Below are 27,956 nucleotides of genomic sequence, written 5' to 3'. Positions count from 1 at the left end.
CTATCACTCTCTGACACTCTCAGACACTCTCTGAATCTCTCTGACACTCTCTGACACTCTCAGGCACTCTCAATCACTCTCTGACGCTCTCTGACACTCTCAATCACTCTCTGATACTCTCAGATACTCCCTATCACTCTCTGACACTCTTGACTCTCTCTATCACTCTCTGACAAGCTCTGATGCTCTCTGACACTCTCTGACACTCTCTATCACTCTCGGTCACTCTCTGACACACTCTATCTCTCTCTACAACTCTCTGACATTCTCTGACAATCTCGATCACTCTCTGACACTCGCTGACTCTCTCTGACACTCTCGGACACTCTCAGACATTCTCAATCACTCTCAATCACTCTCTGACACACTCAATCAGTCTCTGACACTCTCTGATGCTCTCAGACGCTCTCGATCTCTCTCTGACACTCTCAGACACTCTCAATCACTCTCTGACACTCTCAGACACTCCCTATCACTCTCTGACACTGTCTGACTGGCACTATCACACTCTGACAAGCTCTATCACTCTCTGACACTCTCTGACACTCTTAAACACTCTCAATCACTCTCAGACGCTCTATATCAGTTTCTATCACTCTCTGACACTCTCAGACACTCTCAGACATTCTCAATCACTCTCTGACACTTTCTGACACTCTCAGTCACTCTCTGACAATCTCTGACATTCGCAGACACTCTCTATCACTCTCTGACACTCTCTGACACTCTCTATCGCTCTCGATCACTCTCTGACACTCTCTGACACTCTCTGACATTCTCTATCTCTCTCTGACACACTTTATCACTCTCAGACACTCTCTATCACTCTCTGACACTCTCTGACACTCTCTGACAATCTCTATCTCTCTCTGACACACTTTATCACTCTCAGACACTCTGTATCACTCTCTGTCACTCTCAGAGACACTCTATCTCTCGCTGACACTCTCTGACACTCTCTGACACTCGCTGACACTCTCTGACACTCTCGGACACTCTCAGACATTCTCAATCACTCTCAATCACTCTCTGACACACTCAATCAGTCTCTGACACTCTCTGATGCTCTCAGACGCTCTCGATCTCTCTCTGACACTCTCAGACACTCTCTGACACTCTCTATCACTCTCTGACACTCTCAGACACTCTCTGAATCTCTCTGACACTCTCTGACACTCTCAGGCACTCTCAATCACTCTCTGACGCTCTCTGACACTCTCAATCACTCTCTGACACTCTCAGATACTCCCTATCACTCTCTGACACTCTTGACTCTCTCTATCACTCTCTGACAAGCTCTGATGCTCTCTGACACTCTCTGAAACTCTCTATCACTCTCGGTCACTCTCTGACACACTCTATCTCTCTCTACAACTCTCTGACATTCTCTGACAATCTCGATCACTCTCTGACACTCGCTGACACTCTCTGACACTCTCGGACACTCTCAGACATTCTCAATCACTCTCAATCACTCTCTGACACACTCAATCAGTCTCTGACACTCTCTGATGCTCTCAGACGCTCTCGATCTCTCTCTGACACTCTCAGACACTCTCAGACACTCTCAATCACTCTCTGACACTCTCAGACACTCCCTATCACTCTCTGACACTGTCTGACTGGCACTATCACACTCTGACAAGCTCTATCACTCTCTGACACTCTCTGACACTCTTAAACACTCTCAATCACTCTCAGACGCTCTATATCAGTTTCTATCACTCTCTGACACTCTCAGACACTCTCAGACATTCTCAATCACTCTCTGACACTTTCTGACACTCTCAGTCACTCTCTGACAATCTCTGACATTCGCAGACACTCTCTATCACTCTCTGACACTCTCTGACACTCTCTATCGCTCTCGATCACTCTCTGACACTCTCTGACACTCTCTGACATTCTCTATCTCTCTCTGACACACTTTATCACTCTCAGACACTGTCTATCACTCTCTGACACTCTCTGACACTCTCTGACAATCTCTATCTCTCTCTGACACACTTTATCACTCTCAGACACTCTGTATCACTCTCTGTCACTCTCAGAGACACTCTATCTCTCGCTGACACTCTCTGACACTCGCTGACACTCTCTGACACTCTCGGACACTCTCAGACATTCTCAATCACTCTCAATCACTCTCTGACACACTCAATCAGTCTCTGACACTCTCTGATGCTCTCAGACGCTCTCGATCTCTCTCTGACACTCTCAGACACTCTCAATCACTCTCTGACACTCTCAGACACTCCCTATCACTCTCTGACACTGTCTGACTGGCACTATCACACTCTGACAAGCTCTATCACTCTCTGACACTCTCTGACACTCTTAAACACTCTCAATCACTCTCAGACGCTCTATATCAGTTTCTATCACTCTCTGACACTCTCAGACACTCTCAGACATTCTCAATCACTCTCTGACACTTTCTGACACTCTCAGTCACTCTCTGACAATCTCTGACATTCGCAGACACTCTCTATCACTCTCTGACACTCTCTGACACTCTCTATCGCTCTCGATCACTCTCTGACACTCTCTGACACTCTCTGACATTCTCTATCTCTCTCTGACACACTTTATCACTCTCAGACACTCTCTATCACTCTCTGACACTCTCTGACACTCTCTGACAATCTCTATCTCTCTCTGACACACTTTATCACTCTCAGACACTCTGTATCACTCTCTGTCACTCTCAGAGACACTCTATCTCTCGCTGACACTCTCTGACACTCTCTGACACTCGCTGACACTCTCTGACACTCTCGGACACTCTCAGACATTCTCAATCACTCTCAATCACTCTCTGACACACTCAATCAGTCTCTGACACTCTCTGATGCTCTCAGACGCTCTCGATCTCTCTCTGACACTCTCAGACACTCTCTGACACTCTCTATCACTCTCTGACACTCTCAGACACTCTCTGAATCTCTCTGACACTCTCTGACACTCTCAGGCACTCTCAATCACTCTCTGACGCTCTCTGACACTCTCAATCACTCTCTGACACTCTCAGATACTCCCTATCACTCTCTGACACTCTTGACTCTCTCTATCACTCTCTGACAAGCTCTGATGCTCTCTGACACTCTCTGACACTCTCTATCACTCTCGGTCACTCTCTGACACACTCTATCTCTCTCTACAACTCTCTGACATTCTCTGACAATCTCGATCACTCTCTGACACTCGCTGACACTCTCTGACACTCTCGGACACTCTCAGACATTCTCAATCACTCTCAATCACTCTCTGACACACTCAATCAGTCTCTGACACTCTCTGATGCTCTCAGACGCTCTCGATCTCTCTCTGACACTCTCAGACACTCTCAGACACTCTCAATCACTCTCTGACACTCTCAGACACTCCCTATCACTCTCTGACACTGTCTGACTGGCACTATCACACTCTGACAAGCTCTATCACTCTCTGACACTCTCTGACACTCTTAAACACTCTCAATCACTCTCAGACGCTCTATATCAGTTTCTATCACTCTCTGACACTCTCAGACACTCTCAGACATTCTCAATCACTCTCTGACACTTTCTGACACTCTCAGTCACTCTCTGACAATCTCTGACATTCGCAGACACTCTCTATCACTCTCTGACACTCTCTGACACTCTCTATCGCTCTCGATCACTCTCTGACACTCTCTGACACTCTCTGACAATCTCTATCTCTCTCTGACACACTTTATCACTCTCAGACACTCTGTATCACTCTCTGTCACTCTCAGAGACACTCTATCTCTCGCTGACACTCTCTGACACTCGCTGACACTCTCTGACACTCTCGGACACTCTCAGACATTCTCAATCACTCTCAATCACTCTCTGACACACTCAATCAGTCTCTGACATTCTCTGATGCTCTCAGACGCTCTCGATCTCTCTCTGACACTCTCAGACACTCTCAATCACTCTCTGACACTCTCAGACACTCCCTATCACTCTCTGACACTGTCTGACAGGCACTATCACACTCTGACAAGCTCTATCACTCTCTGACACTCTCTGACGCTCTTAAACACTCTCAATCACTCTCAGACGCTCGATATCAGTTTCTATCACTCTCTGACACTCTCAGACACTCTCAGACATTCTCAATCACTCTCTGACACTTTCTGACACTCTCAGTCACTCTCTGACAATCTCTGACATTCTCTGACATTCTCTGACACTCTCTATCGCTCTCGATCACTCTCTGACACTCTCTGACACTCTCTGACATTCTCTATCTCTCTCTGACACACTTTATCACTCTCAGACACTCTCTAACACTCTCTGACACTCTCAGAGACACTCTATCTCTCGCTGACACTCTCTGACACTCTCTGACACTCTCAGACACTCTCTATCACTCTCTGACACTCTCTGACACTCTCTGACAATCTCAGACGCTCTCAGACACTCTCTATCACTCTCTGACACTCTCTGACACTCTCTAACACTCTCTATCACTCTCGGACACTCTCTGACACTCCCTGACACTCTCTGACACTCTGTGACACTTTCTGACACTCTCAGACACTGTCAGACATTCTCAATCACTCTCAATCACTCTCTGACACTCTCTGACACTCTCAGACACTCCCTATCACTCTCTGACACTCTTGACTCTCTCTATCACTCTCTGACAAGCTCTGACGCTCTCTGACACTCTCTGACACACTCTATCTCTCTCTACCACTCTCTGACATTCTCTGACACTCGCGATCACTCTCTGACACTCTCTGACACTCTCAGACGCTCTCAGACACTCTCTATCACTCTCTGACACTCTCTGACACTCTCTGACGCTCTCTGTCACTCTCTATCACTCTCTGACACTCTCAGACACTCTGTGACAATCTCTAACATTCTCTGACACTCTCTATCACTCTCTGACACTCTCTGGCACTCTGTATCACTTTCTGACACTCTCAGCCACCCTCTATCACTCTCTACCACTCTCTGACATTCTCTGACACTCTCTGACACTCTCAATCACTCTCTGACCCGCTCTGACACTCTCAGACACTCCCTATCACTCTCTGACACTCTTGACTCTCTCTATTACTCTCTGACAAGCTCTGACGCTCTCTGACACGCTCTGACACTCTCTATCACTCTCCGTCACTCTCTGACACACTCTGTCTCTCTCTACAACTCTCTGACATTCTCTGAAAATCTCTAACACTCTCTGAGACTCTCTGACACTCTCAGACACTCTCAGACATTCTCAATCACTCTCAATCACACTCTGACACTCTCAATAGCTCTCTGACAGTCTTTGACACTCTCAGAAGCTCTCGATCACTCTCTGACAATCTCAGACACTCTCAATCACTCTCTGACACTCTCAGACACTCCCAATCACTCTCTGACACTCCCTGACATTCTCAGACACTCTCTATCACTCTCTGACACTCTCTGACACTCTTAGACACTCTCAATCACTCTCAGACGCTCTATATCACTTTCTATCACTCTCAGACACTCTCAGACATTCTCAATCACTCTCTGACACTTTCTGACACTCTCAGTCACTCTCTGACAATCTCTGACATTGTCAGACACTCTCTATCACTCTCTGACGCTCTCTGACACTCTCTATCACTCTCTATCACTCTCTGACACTCTCTGACACTCTCTGACACTCTCTGACATTCTCTATCTCTATCTGACACACTTTATCACTCTCAGACACTCTCCATCACTCTCTGACACTCTCTGACACTCTCTGACATTCTCTATCTCTATCTGACACACTTTATCACTCTCAGACACTCTGTATCACTCTCTGACACTCTCAGACACACTCTATCTCTCGCTGACACTCTCTGACACTCTCAGACACTCTCGATCACTCTCTGACACTCTCTGACTCTCTCTGACAATCTCAGACGCTCTCTGACATTCTCTATCTCTATCTGACACACTTTATCACTCTCAGACACTCTCTATCACTCTCTATCACTCTCTGACACTCTCTGACACTCCCTGACACTCTCTGACACACTGTGACAATCTCTGACATTCTCTGACACTCTCTTTCACTCTCTGACACTCTCTGACACTCTCTTTCACTCTCTGACACTCTCTGACACTCTCTATCACTCTCTGACACTCTGTATCACTTTCTGATACTCTCAGACACTCTCTATCACTCTCTGACACTCTCTGACAATCTCAGACGCTCTCAGACACTCTCTATCACTCTCTGACACTCTCAGACGCTCTCAGACACTCTCTATCACTCTCTATCACTCTCTAACACTCTCTGACACTCCCTGACACTTTCTGACACACTGTGACAATCTCTGACATTCTCTGATACTCTCTTACACTGTCTGACAATCTCTGACACTCTGTATCACTTTCTGATACTCTCAGACACTCTCGATCTCTCTCTGACTCTCTCTGACACTCTCAGATACTCTCTGACACTCTCAGACACTCTCTATCAGTCTCTGACACTCTCTATCAATCTGCGACACTCTCAGACACTCTCTATCACTCTCTACCACTCTCTGACATTCTCTGACAATCTCTATCGCTCTCAGAAACTCGCTGACACTCTCAGATACTCTCAGACACTCTCTATCACTCTCTGACACTCTCAGACACTCTCTATCACTCTCTGACATTCTCTCACACTCTCTATCACCCTCCGACACTCTCAGACACTCTCAGACAATCTCTCTCACTCTCTGAAAATCTCTGGCACTCTCAGCCACTCTCTGACACTCTCTGACCCTCTTAGCCACTCTCTGACACTCTTTGACACTCTCTATCACTCACTGACACTCACTGACACTCTCTGACACTCTCAGATACTCTCAGACACTCTCTATCACTCTCTGACACTGTCAGACACTTTCAATCACTCTCTGACACTCTCAGACACTCCCTATCACTCTCTGACACTCTCTGACATTCTCAGACACTCTCTACACTCTCTGACACTCTCTGACACTCTTAAACACTCTCAATCACTCTCAGACGCTCGATATCACTTTCTATCACACTCTGACACTTTCAGACACTCTCAATCACTCTCTGACACTCTCAGACATTCTCAATCACTCTCTGACACTCTCAGTCACTCTCTGACACTCTCTGACATTCTCTATCACTCTCTGACACTCTCTGACATTCTCTATCTCTCTCTGACAACTTTATCACTCTCAGACATTCTCTATCACTCTCTGACACTCTCTGACACTCTGTGACACTCACTATCTCTCTCTGACACACTTTATCACTCTCAGACACTCTGTATCACTCTCTGACACTCTCAGACACTCTCTATCTCTCTCTGACAATCTCTGACACTCTCAGACACTCTCTATCACTCTCTGACACTCTCTGACACTCTCTGACACTCTCTGACAATCTCAGACCCTCTCAGACACTCTCTATCACTCTCTGACACTCTCTGACACTCTCTGACATTCTCTATCACTCTCTGACACTCTCTGACACTCTCAGACGCTTTCAGACACTTTATATCACTCTCTGACACTCTCTGACACTCTCTGTCACTCTCTGTCACTCTCTCTCACTCTCTGACACTCTCTGACACACAGTGACAATCTCTGACATTCTCTGACACTCTCTATCACTCTCTGACACTCTCTGACACACTCTATCAATCTCTGACACTCTCTAACACTCTCTGACACTCTGTATCACTTTCTGACACCTTCTCAGACACTCTCTATCTCTCTCTGACACTCTCTGACACTCTCAGACTCTCTCTATCACTCTCTGACACTCTCTGACACACTCAGACTCTCTCTATCACTCTCTGACAATCTATATCACTCTCTGACACTCTGTACCACTCTGACACTCTCAGACATTCTCTATCTCTCTCTGACACTCGCTGACACTCTCTGACACTCTCAGATGCTCTCTGACACTCTCAGACACTCTCTATCAGTCTCTGACACTCTCTATCAATTTCTGACATTCTCAGACACTGTCTATCATTCTCTACTACTCTCTGACATTCTCTGACAATCTCTATCGCTCTCTGAAACTCGCTGACACTCTCAGATACACTCAGACACACTCTCTCACTCTCAGATACTCGCTGACACTCTCTATCACACTCAGACAGTCTCAATCACTCTCTGACACTCTCAATCACTCTCTGACACTCTCAGACACTCCCTGACACTCTCAGACACTCTCAGACACTCTCGATCACTCTCTGACACTCTCTGACACTCTCAGACACTCGTTATCACTCTCTGACATTCTCTGACACTCTCTATCAACCTCTGACACTCTCAGACAGTCTCAATCACTCTCTGACACTCTCAATCACTCTCTGACACTCTCAGACACTCCCTGACACTCTCAGACACTCTCAGACACTCTCTGACATTCTCTGACACTCTCTATCACTCTCAGACACTCTCAATCACTTTCTGACATTCTCTGACACTCTCAGACACTCTCAGACACTCTCAGACATTCTCAATCTCTCTCAATCACTCTCTGACACTCTCAGACACTCTCTGAATCTCTCTGACACTCTCTGACACTCTCAGGCACTCTCAATCACTCTCTGACGCTCTCTGACACTCTCAATCACTCTCTGACACTCTCAGATACTCCCTATCACTCTCTGACACTCTCTGACAATCTCAGACGCTCTCAGACACTCTCTATCACTCTCTGACACTCTCAGACGCTCTCAGACACTCTCTATCACTCTCTATCACTCTCTGACACTCTCTGACACTCCCTGACACTTTCTGACACACTGTGACAATCTCTGACATTCTCTGATACTCTCTTACACTGTCTGACAATCTCTGACACTCTGTATCACTTTCTGATACTCTCAGACACTCTCTATCTCTCTCTGACTCTCTCTGACACTCTCAGATACTCTCTGACACTCTCAGACACTCTCTATCAGTCTCTGACACTCTCTATCAATCTGCGACACTCTCAGACACTCTCTATCACTCTCTACCACTCTCTGACATTCTCTGACAATCTCTATCGCTCTCAGAAACTCGCTGACACTCTCAGATACTCTCAGACACTCTCTATCACTCTCTGACACTCTCAGACACTCTCTATCACTCTCTGACATTCTCTCACACTCTCTATCACCCTCCGACACTCTCAGACACTCTCAGACAATCTCTCTCACTCTCTGAAAATCTCTGGCACTCTCAGCCACTCTCTGACACTCTCTGACCCTCTTAGCCACTCTCTGACACCCTTTGACACTCTCTATCACTCACTGACACTCACTGACACTCTCTGACACTCTCAGATACTCTCAGACACTCTCTATCACTCTCTGACACTGTCAGACACTTTCAATCACTCTCTGACACTCTCAGACACTCCCTATCACTCTCTGACACTCTCTGACATTCTCAGACACTCTCTACACTCTCTGACACTCTTAAACACTCTCAATCACTCTCAGACGCTCGATATCACTTTCTATCACACTCTGACACTTTCAGACACTCTCAATCACTCTCTGACACTCTCAGACATTCTCAATCACTCTCTGACACTCTCTGACATTCTCTATCTCTCTCTGACACTCTCTGACACTCTGTGACACTCACTATCTCTCTCTGACACACTTTATCACTCTCAGACACTCTGTATCACTCTCTGACACTCTCAGACACTCTCTATCTCTCTCTGACAATCTCTGACACTCTCAGACACTCTCTATCACTCTCTGACACTCTCTGACACTCTCTGACAATCTCAGACCCTCTCAGACACTCTCTATCACTCTCTGACACTCTCTGACACTCTCTGACACACAGTGACAATCTCTGATATTCTCTGACACTCTCTATCACTCTCTGACACTCTCTGACACACTCTATCAATCTCTGACACTCTCTAACACTCTCTGACACTCTGTATCACTTTCTGACACCTTCTCAGACACTCTCTATCTCTCTCTGACACTCTCTGACACTCTCAGACTCTCTCTATCACTCTCTGACACTCTCTGACACACTCAGACTCTCTCTATCACTCTCTGACAATCTATATCACTCTCTGACACTCTGTACCACTCTGACACTCTCAGACATTCTCTATCTCTCTCTGACACTCGCTGACACTCTCTGACACTCTCAGATGCTCTCTGACACTCTCAGACACTCTCTATCATTCTCTGACACTCTATCAATTTCTGACATTCTCAGACACTGTCTATCATTCTCTACTACTCTCTGACATTCTCTGACAATCTCTATCGCTCTCTGAAACTCGCTGACACTCTCAGATACACTCAGACACACTCTCTCACTCTCAGATACTCGCTGACACTCTCTATCACACTCAGACAGTCTCAATCACTCTCTGACACTCTCAATCACTCTCTGACACTCTCAGACACTCCCTGACACTCTCAGACACTCTCGATCACTCTCTGACACTCTCTGACACTCTCAGACACTCGTTATCACTCTCTGACATTCTCTGACACTCTCTATCAACCTCTGACACTCTCAGACAGTCTCAATCACTCTTTGACATTCTCTGACTCTCTCAGACACTCTCAGACATTCTCAATCACTCTCAATCACTCTCTGAAACTCTCTGACACTCTCTGACACTCTCTGACAAGCTCTGACACTCTCTGACACGCTCTATCGCTCTTGGTCACCCTCTGACACTCTCTGACACTCGCTGACACTCTTAGACACTCTCTATTACCTTCAGACACTCTATATCACTCTCTATCACTCTCTGACACTCCCTGACACTCTTAATCACTCTCAGACACTCTCAGACATTCTCAATCACTCTCAATCACTCTCTGACACTCTCTGACACTCTCAATCACTCTCTGACACTCTCTGACACTCTCAGACACTCTCTTCCACTCTCTGACACTCTCAGACACACTCAATCACTCTCTGACACTCTCAAACACTCCCTATCACTGTCTGACACTCTCTGACTCTCTCAAACACTCCCGATCACTCTCTGACACTCTCTGACTCTCTCTATCACCCTCTGACACTCTCTGACACTCGCTGACACTCTTATACACTCTCAATCACTCTCAGACACTCTATGTCACTCTCTGTCACTCTCTGACACTCCCTGACTCTCTTCATCACTCTATGACACTATCTGACACACTCTGTCACTCTCTGACACTCGCTGACACCCTCAGACACTCTCTATCACTCTCTGACACTCTCTGACTGTCACTATCACACTCTGACAATCTCTGACACTCTATAGCACTCTGTGACACTCTCATACACTCCTTATCACTCTCTGAGACTCTCTGACTGTCACTATCACACTCTGACAATCTCTGACACTCTCTGACATTCCCAGACACTCTCTATAACTCTCTGACACTCTCTGACACTCTTAAACACTCTCAATCAGTCTCAGACGCTCTATATCACTTTCTATCACACTCTGACACTCTCAGACACTCTCAATCACCCTCTGACACTCTCAGACACTCTCAGACATTCTCAATCACTCTCTGACACTCTCTGTCACACTCAGTCACTCTCTGACATTCTCAGACACTCTCTGTCACTCTCTGACACTCTCTGTCACACTCAGTCACTCTCTGACACTCTCTGACATTCTCAGACACTCTCTGTCACTCTCTGACAGTCTCTATCACTCTCTATCACTCTCTGACACTCTCTGACATTCTCTATCTCTCTCTGACAACTTTATCACTCTCAGACACTCTCTGTCACTCTCTAACACTCTCTGACACTCTCTATCACTCTCTGTCACTCTCTGACACTCTCTGACATTCTCTATCTCTATCTGACACACTTTATCACTCTCAGACACTCTGTATCACTCTCTGACACTCTCAGACACACTCTATCTCTCGCTGACACTCTCTGACACTCTCAGACACTCTCGATCACTCTCTGACACTCTCTGACTCTCTCTGACAATCTCAGACGCCCTCAGACACTCTCTATCACTCTCTGACACTCTCAGACGCTCTCAGACACTCTCTATCACTCTCTATCACTCTCTGACACTCTCTGACACTCCCTGACACTCTCTGACACACTGTGACAATCTCTGACATTCTCTGACACTCTCTTTCACTCTCTGACACTCTCTGACACTCTCTTTCACTCTCTGACACTCTCTGACACTCTCTATCACTCTCTGACACTCTGTATCACTTTCTGATACTCTCAGACACTCTCTATCACTCTCTGACACTCTCTGACAATCTCAGACGCTCTCAGAAACTCTCTATCACTCTCTGACACTCTCAGACGCTCTCAGACACTCTCTATCACTCTCTATCACTCTCTGACACTCTCTGACACTCCCTGACACTCTCTGACACACTGTGACAATCTCTGACATTCTCTGACACTCTCTTACACTGTCTGACAATCTCTGACACTCTGTATCACTTTCTGATACTCTCAGACACTCTCTATCTCTCTCTGACTCTCTCTGACACTCTCAGATACTCTCTGACACTCTCAGACACTCTCTATCAGTCTCTGACACTCTCTATCAATCTGTGACACTCTCAGACACTCTCTATCACTCTCTACCACTCTCTGACATTCTCTGACAATCTCTATCGCTCTCAGAAACTCGCTGTCACTCTCAGATACTCTCAGACACTCTCTATCAATCTCTGACACTCTCAGACACTCTCTATCACTCTCTGACATTCTCTCACACTCTCTATCACCCTCCGACACTCTCAGACACTCTCAGACAATCTCTCTCACTCTCTGAAAATCTCTGGCACTCTCAGCCACTCTCTGACACTCTCTGACCCTCTTAGCCACTCTCTGACACCCTTTGACACTCTCTATCACTCACTGACACTCACTGACACTCTCTGACACTCTCAGATACTCTCAGACGCACTCTATCACTCTCTGACACTCTCTGACACTCTCTATCACTCTCAGACACTCGCAATCACTCTCTGACACTCTCTGACACTCTCAGACACTCTCAGACATTCTCAATCACTCTCTGACACTCTCTGACACTCTCTATCACTCTCTGACACTCTCGGACACTCTCTGACACTCCCTGACACTCTCAGACACTCCCTGACACTCTCAGACACTCTCAGACACTCTCAGACACTCTCAGACACTCTCTGACATTCTCTGACACTCTCTATCACTCTCAGACACTCTCAATCACTTTCTGACATTCTCTGACACTCTCAGACACTCTCAGACACTCTCAGACATTCTCAATCACTCTCTGACACTTTCTGACACTCTCAGTCACTCTCTGACAATCTCTGACATTCGCAGACACTCTCTATCACTCTCTGACACTCTCTGACACTCTCTATCGCTCTCGATCACTCTCTGACACTCTCTGACACTCTCTGACATTCTCTATCTCTCTCTGACACACTTTATCACTCTCAGACACTCTCTATCACTCTCTGACACTCTCTGACACTCTCTGACAATCTCTATCTCTCTCTGACACACTTTATCACTCTCAGACACTCTGTATCACTCTCTGTCACTCTCAGAGACACTCTATCTCTCGCTGACACTCTCTGACACTCTCTGACACTCGCTGACACTCTCTGACACTCTCGGACACTCTCAGACATTCTCAATCACTCTCAATCACTCTCTGACACACTCAATCAGTCTCTGACACTCTCTCATGCTCTCAGACGCTCTTGATCTCTCTCTGACACTCTCAGACACTCTCTGACACTCTCTATCACTCTCTGACACTCTCAGACACTCTCTGAATCTCTCTGACACTCTCTGACACTCTCAGGCACTCTCAATCACTCTCTGACGCTCTCTGACACTCTCAATCACTCTCTGACACTCTCAGATACTCCCTATCACTCTCTGACACTCTTGACTCTCTCTATCACTCTCTGACAAGCTCTGATGCTCTCTGACACTCTCTGACACTCTCTATCACTCTCGGTCACTCTCTGACACACTCTATCTCTCTCTACAACTCTCTGACATTCTCTGACAATCTCGATCACTCTCTGACACTCGCTGACACTCTCTGACACTCTCGGACACTCTCAGACATTCTCAATCATTCTCAATCACTCTCTGACACACTCAATCAGTCTCTGACACTCTCTGATGCTCTCAGACGCTCTCGATCTCTCTCTGACACTCTCAGACACTCTCAATCACTCTCTGACACTCTCAGACACTCCCTATCACTCTCTGACACTGTCTAACTGGCACTATCACACTCTGACAAGCTCTATCACTCTCTGACACTCTCTGACACTCTTAAACACTCTCAATCACTCTCAGACGCTCTATATCAGTTTCTATCACTCTCTGACACTCTCAGACACTCTCAGACATTCTCAATCACTCTCTGACACTTTCTGACACTCTCAGTCACTCTCTGACAATCTCTGACATTCGCAGACACTCTCTATCACTCTCTGACACTCTCTGACACTCTCTATCGCTCTCGATCACTCTCTGACACTCTCTGACACTCTCTGACATTCTCTATCTCTCTCTGACACACTTTATCACTCTCAGACACTCTCTATCACTCTCTGACACTCTCTGACACTCTCTGACAATCTCTATCTCTCTCTGACACACTTTATCACTCTCAGACACTCTGTATCACTCTCTGTCACTCTCAGAGACACTCTATCTCTCGCTGACACTCTCTGACACTCTCTGACACTCGCTGACACTCTCTGACACTCTCGGACACTCTCAGACATTCTCAATCACTCTCAATCACTCTCTGACACACTCAATCAGTCTCTGACACTCTCTCATGCTCTCAGACGCTCTTGATCTCTCTCTGACACTCTCAGACACTCTCTGACACTCTCTATCACTCTCTGACACTCTCAGACACTCTCTGAATCTCTCTGACACTCTCTGACACTCTCAGGCACTCTCAATCACTCTCTGACGCTCTCTGACACTCTCAATCACTCTCTGACACTCTCAGATACTCCCTATCACTCTCTGACACTCTTGACTCTCTCTATCACTCTCTGACAAGCTCTGATGCTCTCTGACACTCTCTGACACTCTCTATCACTCTCGGTCACTCTCTGACACACTCTATCTCTCTCTACAACTCTCTGACATTCTCTGACAATCTCGATCACTCTCTGACACTCGCTGACACTCTCTGACACTCTCGGACACTCTCAGACATTCTCAATCACTCTCAATCACTCTCTGACACACTCAATCAGTCTCTGACACTCTCTGATGCTCTCAGACGCTCTCGATCGCTCTCTGACACTCTCAGACACTCTCAATCACTCTCTGACACTCTCAGACACTCCCTATCACTCTCTGACACTGTCTGACTGGCACTATCACACTCTGACAAGCTCTATCACTCTCTGACACTCTCTGACACTCTTAAACACTCTCAATCACTCTCAGACGCTCTATATCAGTTTCTATCACTCTCTGACACTCTCAGACACTCTCAGACATTCTCAATCACTCTCTGACACTTTCTGACACTCTCAGTCACTCTCTGACAATCTCTGACATTCGCAGACACTCTCTATCACTCTCTGACACTCTCTGACACTCTCTATCGCTCTCGATCACTCTCTGACACTCTCTGACACTCTCTGACATTCTCTATCTCTCTCTGACACACTTTATCACTCTCAGACACTCTCTATCACTCTCTGACACTCTCTGACACTCTCTGACAATCTCTATCTCTCTCTGACACACTTTATCACTCTCAGACACTCTGTATCACTCTCTGTCACTCTCAGAGACACTCTATCTCTCGCTGACACTCTCTGACACTCTCTGACACTCGCTGACACTCTCTGACACTCTCGGACACTCTCAGACATTCTCAATCACTCTCAATCACTCTCTGACACACTCAATCAGTCTCTGACACTCTCTGATGCTCTCAGACGCTCTCGATCTCTCTCTGACACTCTCAGACACTCTCAATCACTCTCTGACACTCTCAGACACTCCCTATCACTCTCTGACACTGTCTGACAGGCACTATCACACTCTGACAAGCTCTATCACTCTCTGACACTCTCTGACACTCTTAAACACTCTCAATCACTCTCAGACGCTCTATATCAGTTTATATCACTCTCTGACACTCTCAGACACTCTCAGACATTCTCAATCACTCTCTGACACTTTCTGACACTCTCAGTCACTCTCTGACAATCTCTGACACTCTCTGACACTCTCTGACATTCTCTATCTCTCTCTGACACACTTTATCACTCTCAGACACTCTCTAACACTCTCTGACACTCTCTGACACTCTCTGACAATCTCTATCTCTCTCTGACACACTTTACCACTCTCAGACACTCTGTATCACTCTCTGACACTCTCAGAGACACTCTATCTCTCGCTGACACTCTCTGACACTCTCTGACACTCTCAGACACTCTCTATCACTCTCTGACACTCTCTGACACTCTCTGACAATCTCTATCACTCTCTGACACTCTCTGACAATCTCAGACGCTCTCAGACACTCTCTATCACTCTCTGACACTCTCTGACACTCTCTAACACTCTCTATCACTCTCGGACACTCTCTGACACTCCCTGACACTCTCTGACACTCTGTGACACTCTCTGACACTCTCAGACACTCTCAGACATTCTCAATCGCTCTCTGACACTCTCTGAGACTCTCAATCACTCTCTGACACTCTCTGACACTCTCAGACACTCCCTATCACTCTCTGACACTCTTGACTCTCTCTATCACTCTCTGACAAGCTCTGACGCTCTCTGACACTCTCTGACACACTCTATCTCTCTCTACCACTCTCTGACATTCTCTGACACTCGCGATCACTCTCTGACACTCTCTGACACTCTCAGACGCTCTCAGACACTCTCTATCACTCTCTGACACTCTCTGACACTCTCTGACGCTCTCTGTCACTCTCTATCACTCTCTGACACTCTCAGACACTCTGTGACAATCTCTAACATTCTCTGACACTCTCTATCACTCTCTGACACTCTCTGGCACTCTGTATCACTTTCTGACACTCTCAGACACCCTCTATCACTCTCTACCACTCTCTGACATTCTCTGACAATCTCTATCGCTCTCAGAAACTCGCTGACACTCTCAGATACTCTCAGACACTCTCTATCACTCTCTGACACTCTCTATCAATCTCTGACATTCTCTCACACTCTCTATCAACCTCCGACAATCTCAGACACTCTCAGACAATCTCTCTCACTCTCTGAAATACTCTGGCACTCTCAGACAATCTCTGACACTCTCTGAAACTCTCTGGCACTCTCAGCCACTCTCTGACACTCTCTGACACTCTCAGACACTCTCTGACACACTTTGACACTCTCTATCACTCACTGACACTCACTGACACTCTCTGACAATCCCTGACACTCTCAGACACTATCAGACACTCTCTATCACTCTCTGACACACTCTGACACTCTCTATCACTCTCAGACACTCTCAATCACTCTCTGCCACTCTCTGACACTCTCAGACACTCTCAGACATTCTCAATCACTCGCAATCACTCTCTGACACTCTCTGACACTCTCTGACACTCTCAATCACTCTCTGACCCGCTCTGACACTCTCAGACACTCCCTATCACTCTCTGACACTCTTGACTCTCTCTATTACTCTCTGACAAGCTCTGACGCTCTCTGACACTCTCTGACACTCTCTATCACTCTCCGTCACTCTCTGACACACTCTGTCTCTCTCTACGACTCTCTGATTTTCTCTGAAAATCTCTAACACTCTCTGACACTCTCTGACACTCTCAGACACTCTCAGACATTCTCAATCACTCTCAATCACACTCTGACACTCTCAATAGCTCTCTGACAGTCTTTGACACTCTCAGAAGCTCTCGATCACTCTCTGACAATCTCAGACACTCTCAATCACTCTCTGACACTCTCAGACACTCCCAATCACTCTCTGACACTCCCTGACATTCTCAGACACTCTCTATCACTCTCTGACACTCTCTGACACTCTTAGACACTCTCAATCACTCTCAGACGCTCTATATCACTTTCTATCACTCTCAGACACTCTCAGACATTCTCAATCACTCTCTGACACTTTCTGACACTCTCTGACAATCCCTGACACTCTCAGACACTATCAGACACTCTCTATCACTCTCTGACACACTCTGACACTCTCTATCACTCTCAGACACTCTCAATCACTCTCTGCCACTCTCTGACACTCTCAGACACTCTCAGACATTCTCAATCACTCGCAATCACTCTCTGACACTCTCTGACACTCTCTGACACTCTCAATCACTCTCTGACCCGCTCTGACACTCTCAGACACTCCCTATCACTCTCTGACACTCTTGACTCTCTCTATTACTCTCTGACAAGCTCTGACGCTCTCTGACACTCTCTGACACTCTCTATCACTCTCCGTCACTCTCTGACACACTCTGTCTCTCTCTACGACTCTCTGACATTCTCTGAAAATCTCTAACACTCTCTGACACTCTCTGACACTCTCAGACACTCTCAGACATTCTCAATCACTCTCAATCACACTCTGACACTCTCAATAGCTCTCTGACAGTCTTTGACACTCTCAGAAGCTCTCGATCACTCTCTGACAATCTCAGACACTCTCAATCACTCTCTGACACTCTCAGACACTCCCAATCACTCTCTGACACTCCCTGACATTCTCAGACACTCTCTATCACTCTCTGACACTCTCTGACACTCTTAGACACTCTCAATCACTCTCAGACGCTCTATATCACTTTCTATCACTCTCAGACACTCTCAGACATTCTCAATCACTCTCTGACACTTTCTGACACTCTCAGTCACTCTCTGACAATCTCTGACATTGTCAGACACTCTCTATCACTCTCTGACGCTCTCTGACACTCTCTATCACTCTCTATCACTCTCTGACACTCTCTGACATTCTCTATCTCTATCTGACACACTTTATCACTCTCAGACACTCTCTATCACTCTCTGACACTCTCTGACACTCTCTGACACTCTCTGACATTCTCTATCTCTATCTGACACACTTTATCACTCTCAGACACTCTGTATCACTCTCTGACACTCTCAGACACACTCTATCTCTCGCTGACACTCTCTGACACTCTCAGACACTCTCGATCACTCTCTGACACTCTCTGACTCTCTCTGACAATCTCAGACGCTCTCTGACATTCTCTATCTCTATCTGACACACTTTATCACTCTCAGACACTCTCTATCACTCTCTATCACTCTCTGACACTCTCTGACACTCCCTGACACTCTCTGACACACTGTGACAATCTCTGACATTCTCTGACACTCTCTTTCACTCTCTGACACTCTCTGACACTCTCTTTCACTCTCTGACACTCTCTGACACTCTCTATCACTCTCTGACACTCTGTATCACTTTCTGATACTCTCAGACACTCTCTATCACTCTCTGACACTCTCTGACAATCTCAGACGCTCTCAGACACTCTCTATCACTCTCTGACACTCTCAGACGCTCTCAGACACTCTCTATCACTCTCTATCACTCTCTGACACTCTCTGACACTCCCTGACACTCTCTGACACACTGTGACAATCTCTGACATTCTCTGATACTCTCTTACACTGTCTGACAATCTCTGACACTCTGTATCACTTTCTGATACTCTCAGACACTCTCTATCTCTCTCTGACTCTCTCTGACACTCTCAGATACTCTCTGACACTCTCAGACACTCTCTATCAGTCTCTGACACTCTCTATCAATCTGCGACACTCTCAGACACTCTCTATCACTCTCTACCACTCTCTGACATTCTCTGACAATCTCTATCGCTCTCAGAAACTCGCTGACACTCTCAGATACTCTCAGACACTCTCTATCACTCTCTGACACTCTCAGACACTCTCTATCACTCTCTGACATTCTCTCACACTCTCTATCACCCTCCGACACTCTCAGATACTCTCAGACAATCTCTCTCACTCTCTGAAAATCTCTGGCACTCTCAGCCACTCTCTGACACTCTCTGACCCTCTTAGCCACTCTCTGACACCCTTTGACACTCTCTATCACTCACTGACACTCACTGACACTCTCTGACACTCTCAGATACTCTCAGACACTCTCTATCACTCTCTGACACTGTCAGACACTTTCAATCACTCTCTGACACTCTCAGACACTCCCTATCACTCTCTGACACTCTCTGACATTCTCAGACACTCTCTACACTCTCTGACACTCTCTGACACTCTTAAACACTCTCAATCACTCTCAGACGCTCGATATCACTTTCTATCACACTCTGACACTTTCAGACACTCTCAATCACTCTCTGACACTCTCAGACATTCTCAATCACTCTCTGACACTCTCAGTCACTCTCTGACACTCTCTGACATTCTCTATCACTCTCTGACACTCTCTGACATTCTCTATCTCTCTCTGACAACTTTATCACTCTCAGACATTCTCTATCACTCTCTGACACTCTCTGACACTCTGTGACACTCACTATCTCTCTCTGACACACTTTATCACTCTCAGACACTCTGTATCACTCTCTGACACTCTCAGACACTCTCTATCTCTCTCTGACAATCTCTGACACTCTCAGACACTCTCTATCACTCTCTGACACTCTCTGACACTCTCTGACAATCTCAGACCCTCTCAGACACTCTCTATCACTCTCTGACACTCTCTGACACTCTCTGACATTCTCTATCACTCTCTGACACTCTCTGACACTCTCAGACGCTTTCAGACACTTTCTATCACTCTCTGACACTCTCTGACACTCTCTGTCACTCTCTGTCACTCTCTCTCACTCTCTGACACTCTCTGACACACAGTGACAATCTCTGACATTCTCTGACACTCTCTATCACTCTCTGACACTCTCTGACACACTCTATCAATCTCTGACACTCTCTAACACTCTCTGACACTCTGTATCACTTTCTGACACCTTCTCAGACACTCTTTATCTCTCTCTGACACTCTCTGACACTCTCAGACTCTCTCTATCACTCTCTGACACTCTCTGACACACTCAGACTCTCTCTATCACTCTCTGACAATCTATATCACTCTCTGACACTCTGTACCACTCTCTGACACTCTCAGACATTCTCTATCTCTCTCTGACACTCGCTGACACTCTCTGACACTCTCAGATGCTCTCTGACACTCTCAGACACTCTCTATCAATCTCTGACACTCTCTATCAATTTCTGACATTCTCAGACACTGTCTATCATTCTCTACTACTCTCTGACATTCTCTGACAATCTCTATCGCTCTCTGAAACTCGCTGACACTCTCAGATACACTCAGACACACTCTCTCACTCTCAGATACTCGCTGACACTCTCTATCACACTCAGACAGTCTCAATCACTCTCTGACACTCTCAATCACTCTCTGACACTCTCAGACACTCCCTGACACTCTCAGACACTCTCAGACACTCTCGATCACTCTCTGACACTCTCTGACACTCTCAGACACTCGTTATCACTCTCTGACATTCTCTGACACTCTCTATCAACCTCTGACACTCTCAGACAGTCTCAATCACTCTTTGACATTCTCTGACTCTCTCAGACACTCTCAGACATTCTCAATCACTCTCAATCACTCTCTGAAACTCTCTGACACTCTCTGACACTCTCTGACAAGCTCTGACACTCTCTGACACTCTCTATCGCTCTTGGTCACCCTCTGACACTCTCTGACACTCGCTGACACTCTTAGACACTCTCTATTACCTTCAGACACTCTATATCACTCTCTATCACTCTCTGACACTCCCTGACACTCTTAATCACTCTCAGACACTCTCAGACATTCTCAATCACTCTCAATCACTCTCTGACACTCTCTGACACTCTCAATCACTCTCTGACACTCTCTGACACTCTCAGACACTCTCTTCCACTCTCTGACACTCTCAGACACACTCAATCACTCTCTGACACTCTCAAACACTCCCTATCACTGTCTGACACTCTCTGACTCTTTCAAACACTCCCGATCACTCTCTGACACTCTCTGACTCTCTCTATCACCCTCTGACACTCTCTGACACTCGCTGACACTCTCTAACACTCTCTGACACTCTTATACACTCTCAATCACTCTCAGACACTCTATGTCACTCTCTGTCACTCTCTGACACTCCCTGACTCTCTTCATCACTCTATGACACTATCTGACACACTCTGTCACTCTCTGACACTCGCTGACACCCTCAGACACTCTCTATCACTCTCTGACACTCTCTGACTGTCACTATCACACTCTGACAATCTCTGACACTCTATAGCACTCTGTGACACTCTCAGACACTCCTTATCACTCTCTGAGACTCTCTGACTGTCACTATCACACTCTGACAATCTCTGACACTCTCTGACATTCCCAGACACTCTCTATAACTCTCTGACACTCTCTGACACTCTTAAACACTCTCAATCAGTCTCAGACGCTCTATATCACTTTCTATCACACTCTGACACTCTCAGACACTCTCAATCACCCTCTGACACTCTCAAACACTCTCAGACATTCTCAATCACTCTCTGACACTCTCTGTCACACTCAGTCACTCTCTGACACTCTCTGACATTCTCAGACACTCTCTGTCACTCTCTGACACTCTCTGTCACACTCTGTCACTCTCTGACACTCTCTGACATTCTCAGACACTCTCTGTCACTCTCTGACAGTCTCTATCACTCTCTATCACTCTCTGACACTCTCTGACATTCTCTATCTCTCTCTGACAACTTTATCACTCTCAGACACTCTCTGTCACTCTCTGACACTCTCTGACACTCTCTATCACTCTCTGTCACTCTCTGACACTCTCTGACATTCTCTATCTCTATCTGACACTCTTTATCACTCTCAGACACTCTGTATCACTCTCTGACACTCTCAGACACACTCTATCTCTCGCTGACACTCTCTGACACTCTCAGACACTCTCGATCACTCTCTGACACTCTCTGACTCTCTCTGACAATCTCAGACGCCCTCAGACACTCTCTATCACTCTCTGACACTCTCAGACGCTCTCAGACACTCTCTATCACTCTCTATCACTCTCTGACACTCTCTGACACTCCCTGACACTCTCTGACACACTGTGACAATCTCTGACATTCTCTGACACTCTCTTTCACTCTCTGACACTCTCTGACACTCTCTTTCACTCTCTGACACTCTCTGACACTCTCTATCACTCTCTGACACTCTGTATCACTTTCTGATACTCTCAGACACTCTCTATCACTCTCTGACACTCTCTGACAATCTCAGACGCTCTCAGACACTCTCTATCACTCTCTGACACTCTCAGACGCTCTCAGACACTCTCTATCACTCTCTATCACTCTCTGACACTCTCTGACACTCCCTGACACTCTCTGACACACTGTGACAATCTCTGACAGTCTCTGACACTCTCTTACACTGTCTGACAATCTCTGACACTCTGTATCACTTTCTGATACTCTCAGACACTCTCTATCTCTCTCTGACTCTCTCTGACACTCTCAGATACGCTCTGACACTCTCAGACACTCTCTATCAGTCTCTGACACTCTCTATCAATCTGTGACACTCTCAGACACTCTCTATCACTCTCTACCACTCTCTGACATTCTCTGACAATCTCTATCGCTCTCAGAAACTCGCTGACACTCTCAGATACTCTCAGACACTCTCTATCACTCTCTGACACTCTCAGACACTCTCTATCACTCTCTGACATTCTCTCACACTCTCTATCACCCTCCGACACTCTCAGACACTCTCAGACAATCTCTCTCACTCTCTGAAAATCTCTGGCACTCTCAGCCACTCTCTGACACTCTCTGACCCTCTTAGCCACTCTCTGACACCCCTTGACACTCTCTATCACTCACTGACACTCACTGACACTCTCTGACACTTTCAGATACTCTCAGACGCTCTCTATCACTCTCTGACACTCTCTGACACTCTCTATCACTCTCAGACACTCGCAATCACTCTCTGACACTCTCTGACACTCTCAGACACTCTCAGACATTCTCAATCACTCTCTGACACTCTCTGACACTCTCTATCACTCTCTGACACTCTCGGACACTCTCTGACACTCCCTGACACTCTCAGGCACTCCCTGACACTTTCAGACACTCTCAGACACTCTCAGACACTCTCAGACATTCTCAATCTCTCTGAATCACTCTCTGACACTCTCAGACACTCCCTATCACTCTCTGACACTCTTGACTCTCTCTATCACTCTCTGACAAGCTCTGACGCTCTCTGACACTCTCTGACACTCTCTATCACTCTCGGTCACTCTCTGACACTCTCTATCTCTCTCTGACAATCTCTGACACACTCTGACACTCTCTATCACTCTCTGACATTCTCAGACGCTTTCAGACTCTTTCTATCACTCTCTGACACTTTCAGACACTCTCTGACACTCTCTGACACTCTCTATCACTCTCTGACACTCTCTAACACTCTCTGACACTCTGTATCACTTTCTGACACCTTCTCAGACAATCTCTATCTCTCTCTGACACTCGCAATCACTCTCTGACACTCTCTGACACTCTCAGACACTCTCAGACATTCTCAATCACTCTCTGACACTCTCTGACACTCTCTATCACTCTCTGACTCTCTCGGACACTCTCTGACACTCCCTGACACTCTCAGACACTCTCAGACTCTCTCAGACACTCTCTGACACTCTCTGACACTCTCTATCACTCTCAGACACTCTCAATCACTTTCTGACATTCTCTGACACTCTCAGACACTCTCAGACACTCTCAGACATTCTCAGTCTCTCTCAATCACTCTCTGACACTCTCAGACACTCCCTATCACTCTCTGACACTCTTGACTCTCTCTATCACTCTCTGACAAGCTCTGACGCTCTCTGACACTCTCTGACACTCTCTATCACTCTCGGTCACTCTCTGACACACTCTATCTCTCTCAGACACTCTCAGACACTCTCAGACATTCTCAATCACTCTCAATCACTCTCTGACACTCTCAATAACTCTCTGACACTCCCTGACACACTCAGACGCTCTCGATCACTCTCTGACACTGTCAGACACTTTCAATCACTCTCTGACACTCTCAGACACTCCCTATCACTCTCTGACACTCTCTGACATTCTCAGACACTCTCTACACTCTCTGACACTCTCAATCACTCTCAGACGCTCGATATCACTTTCTATCACACTCTGACACTTTCAGACACTCTCAATCACTCTCTGACACTCTCAGACATTCTCAATCACTCTCTGACACTCTCAGTCACTCTCTGACACTCTCTGACATTCTCTATCACTCTCTGACACTCTCTGACATTCTCTATCTCTCTCTGACAACTTTATCACTCTCAGACATTCTCTATCACTCTCTGACACTCTCTGACACTCTGTGACACTCACTATCTCTCTCTGACACACTTTATCACTCTCAGACACTCTGTATCACTCTCTGACACTCTCAGACACTCTCTATCTCTCTCTGACAATCTCTGACACTCTCAGACACTCTCTATCACTCTCTGACACTCTCTGACACTCTCTGACAATCTCAGACCCTCTCAGACACTCTCTATCACTCTCTGACACTCTCTGACACTCTCTATCACTCTCTGACACTCTCTGACACTCTCAGACGCTTTCAGACACTTTCTATCACTCTCTGACACTCTCTGACACTCTCTGTCACTCTCTGTCACTCTCTCTCACTCTCTGACACTCTCTGACACACAGTGACAATCTCTGACATTCTCTGACACTCTCTATCACTCTCTGACACTCTCTGACACACTCTATCAATCTCTGACACTCTCTAACACTCTCTGACACTCTGTATCACTTTCTGACACCTTCTCAGACACTCTCTATCTCTCTCTGACACTCTCTGACACTCTCAGACTCTCTCTATCACTCTCTGACACTCTCTGACACACTCAGACTCTCTCTATCACTCTCTGACAATCTATATCACTCTCTGATACTCTGTACCACTCTCTGACACTCTCAGACATTCTCTATCTCCCTCTGACACTCGCTGACACTCTCTGACACTCTCAGATACTCTGTGACACTCTCAGACACTCTCTATCAGTCTCTGACACTCTATATCAATTTCTGACATTCTCAGACACTGTCTATCATTCTCTACTACTCTCTGACATTCTCTGACAATCTCTATCGCTCTCTGAAACTCGCTGACACTCTCAGATACACTCAGACACACTCTCTCACTCTCAGATCCTCGCTGACACTCTCTATCACACTCAGACAGTCTCAATCACTCTCTGACACTCTCAATCACTCTCTGACACTCTCAGACACTCCCTGACACTCTCAGAGACTCTCAGACACTCTCGATCACTCTCTGACACTCTCTGACACTCTCAGACACTCGTTATCACTCTCTGACATTCTCTGACACTCTCTATCAACCTCTGACACTCTCAGACAGTCTCAATCACTCTTTGACATTCTCTGACTCTCTCAGACACTCTCAGACATTCTCAATCACTCTCAATCACTCTCTGAAACTCTCTGACACTCTCTGACACTCTCTGACAAGCTCTGACACTCTCTGACACTCTCTATCGCTCTTGGTCACCCTCTGACACTCTCTGACACTCGCTGACACTCTTAGACACTCTCAATTACCTTCAGACACTCTATATCACTCTCTATCACTCTCTGACACTCCCTGACACGCTTAATCACTCTCAGACACTCTCAGACATTCTCAATCACTCTCAATCACTCTCTGACACTCTCTGACACTCTCAATCACTCTCTGACACTCTCTGACACTCTCAGACACTCTCTTCCACTCTCTGACACTCTCAGACACACTCAATCACTCTCTGACACTCTCAAACACTCCCTATCACTGTCTGACACTCTCTGACTCTCTCAAACACTCCCGATCACACTCTGACACTCTCTGACTCTCTCCATCACCCTCTGACACTCTCTGACACTCGCTGACACTCTCTAACACTCTCTGACACTCTTATACACTCTCAATCACTCTCGGACACTCTATGTCACTCTCTGTCACTCTCTGACACTCCCTGACTCTCTTCATCACTCTATGACACTATCTGACACACTCTGTCACTCTCTGACACTCGCTGACACCCTCAGACACTCTCTATCACTCTCTGACACTCTCTGACACTCTCTGACACTCTCTGACATTCTCTGACACTCTATAGCACTCTGTGACACTCTCAGACACTCCCTATCACTCTCTGAGACTCTCTGACTGTCACTATCACACTCTGACAATCTCTGACACTCTCTGACATTCCCAGACACTCTCTATAACTCTCTGACACTCTCTGACACTCTTAAACACTCTCAATCAGTCTCAGACGCTCTATATCACTTTCTATCACACTCTGACACTCTCAGACACTCTCAATCACCCTCTGACACTCTCAGACACTCTCAGACATTCTCAATCACTCTCTGACACTCTCTGTCACACTCAGTCACTCTCTGACACTCTCTGACATTCTCAGACACTCTCTGTCACTCTCTGACACTCTCTGTCACACTCAGTCACTCTCTGACACTCTCTGACATTCTCAGACACTCTCTGTCACTCTCTGACACTCTCTATCACTCTCTATCACTCTCTGACACTCTCTGACATTCTCTATCTCTCTCTGACAACTTTATCACTCTCAGACACTCTCTGTCACTCTCTGACACTCTCTGACACTCTCTATCACTCTCTGTCACTCTCTGACACTCTCTGACATTCTCTATCTCTCTCTGACACACTTTATCACTCTCAGACTCTCTGTATCACTCTCTGACACTCTGAGACACTCTCTCT

The sequence above is a fragment of the Heterodontus francisci genome, chromosome X (assembly GCF_036365525.1).
Source record: "Heterodontus francisci isolate sHetFra1 chromosome X, sHetFra1.hap1, whole genome shotgun sequence".
Taxonomy (NCBI): Eukaryota; Metazoa; Chordata; class Chondrichthyes; order Heterodontiformes; family Heterodontidae; genus Heterodontus; species Heterodontus francisci.
This window is presented reverse-complemented; position numbering follows the sequence as displayed.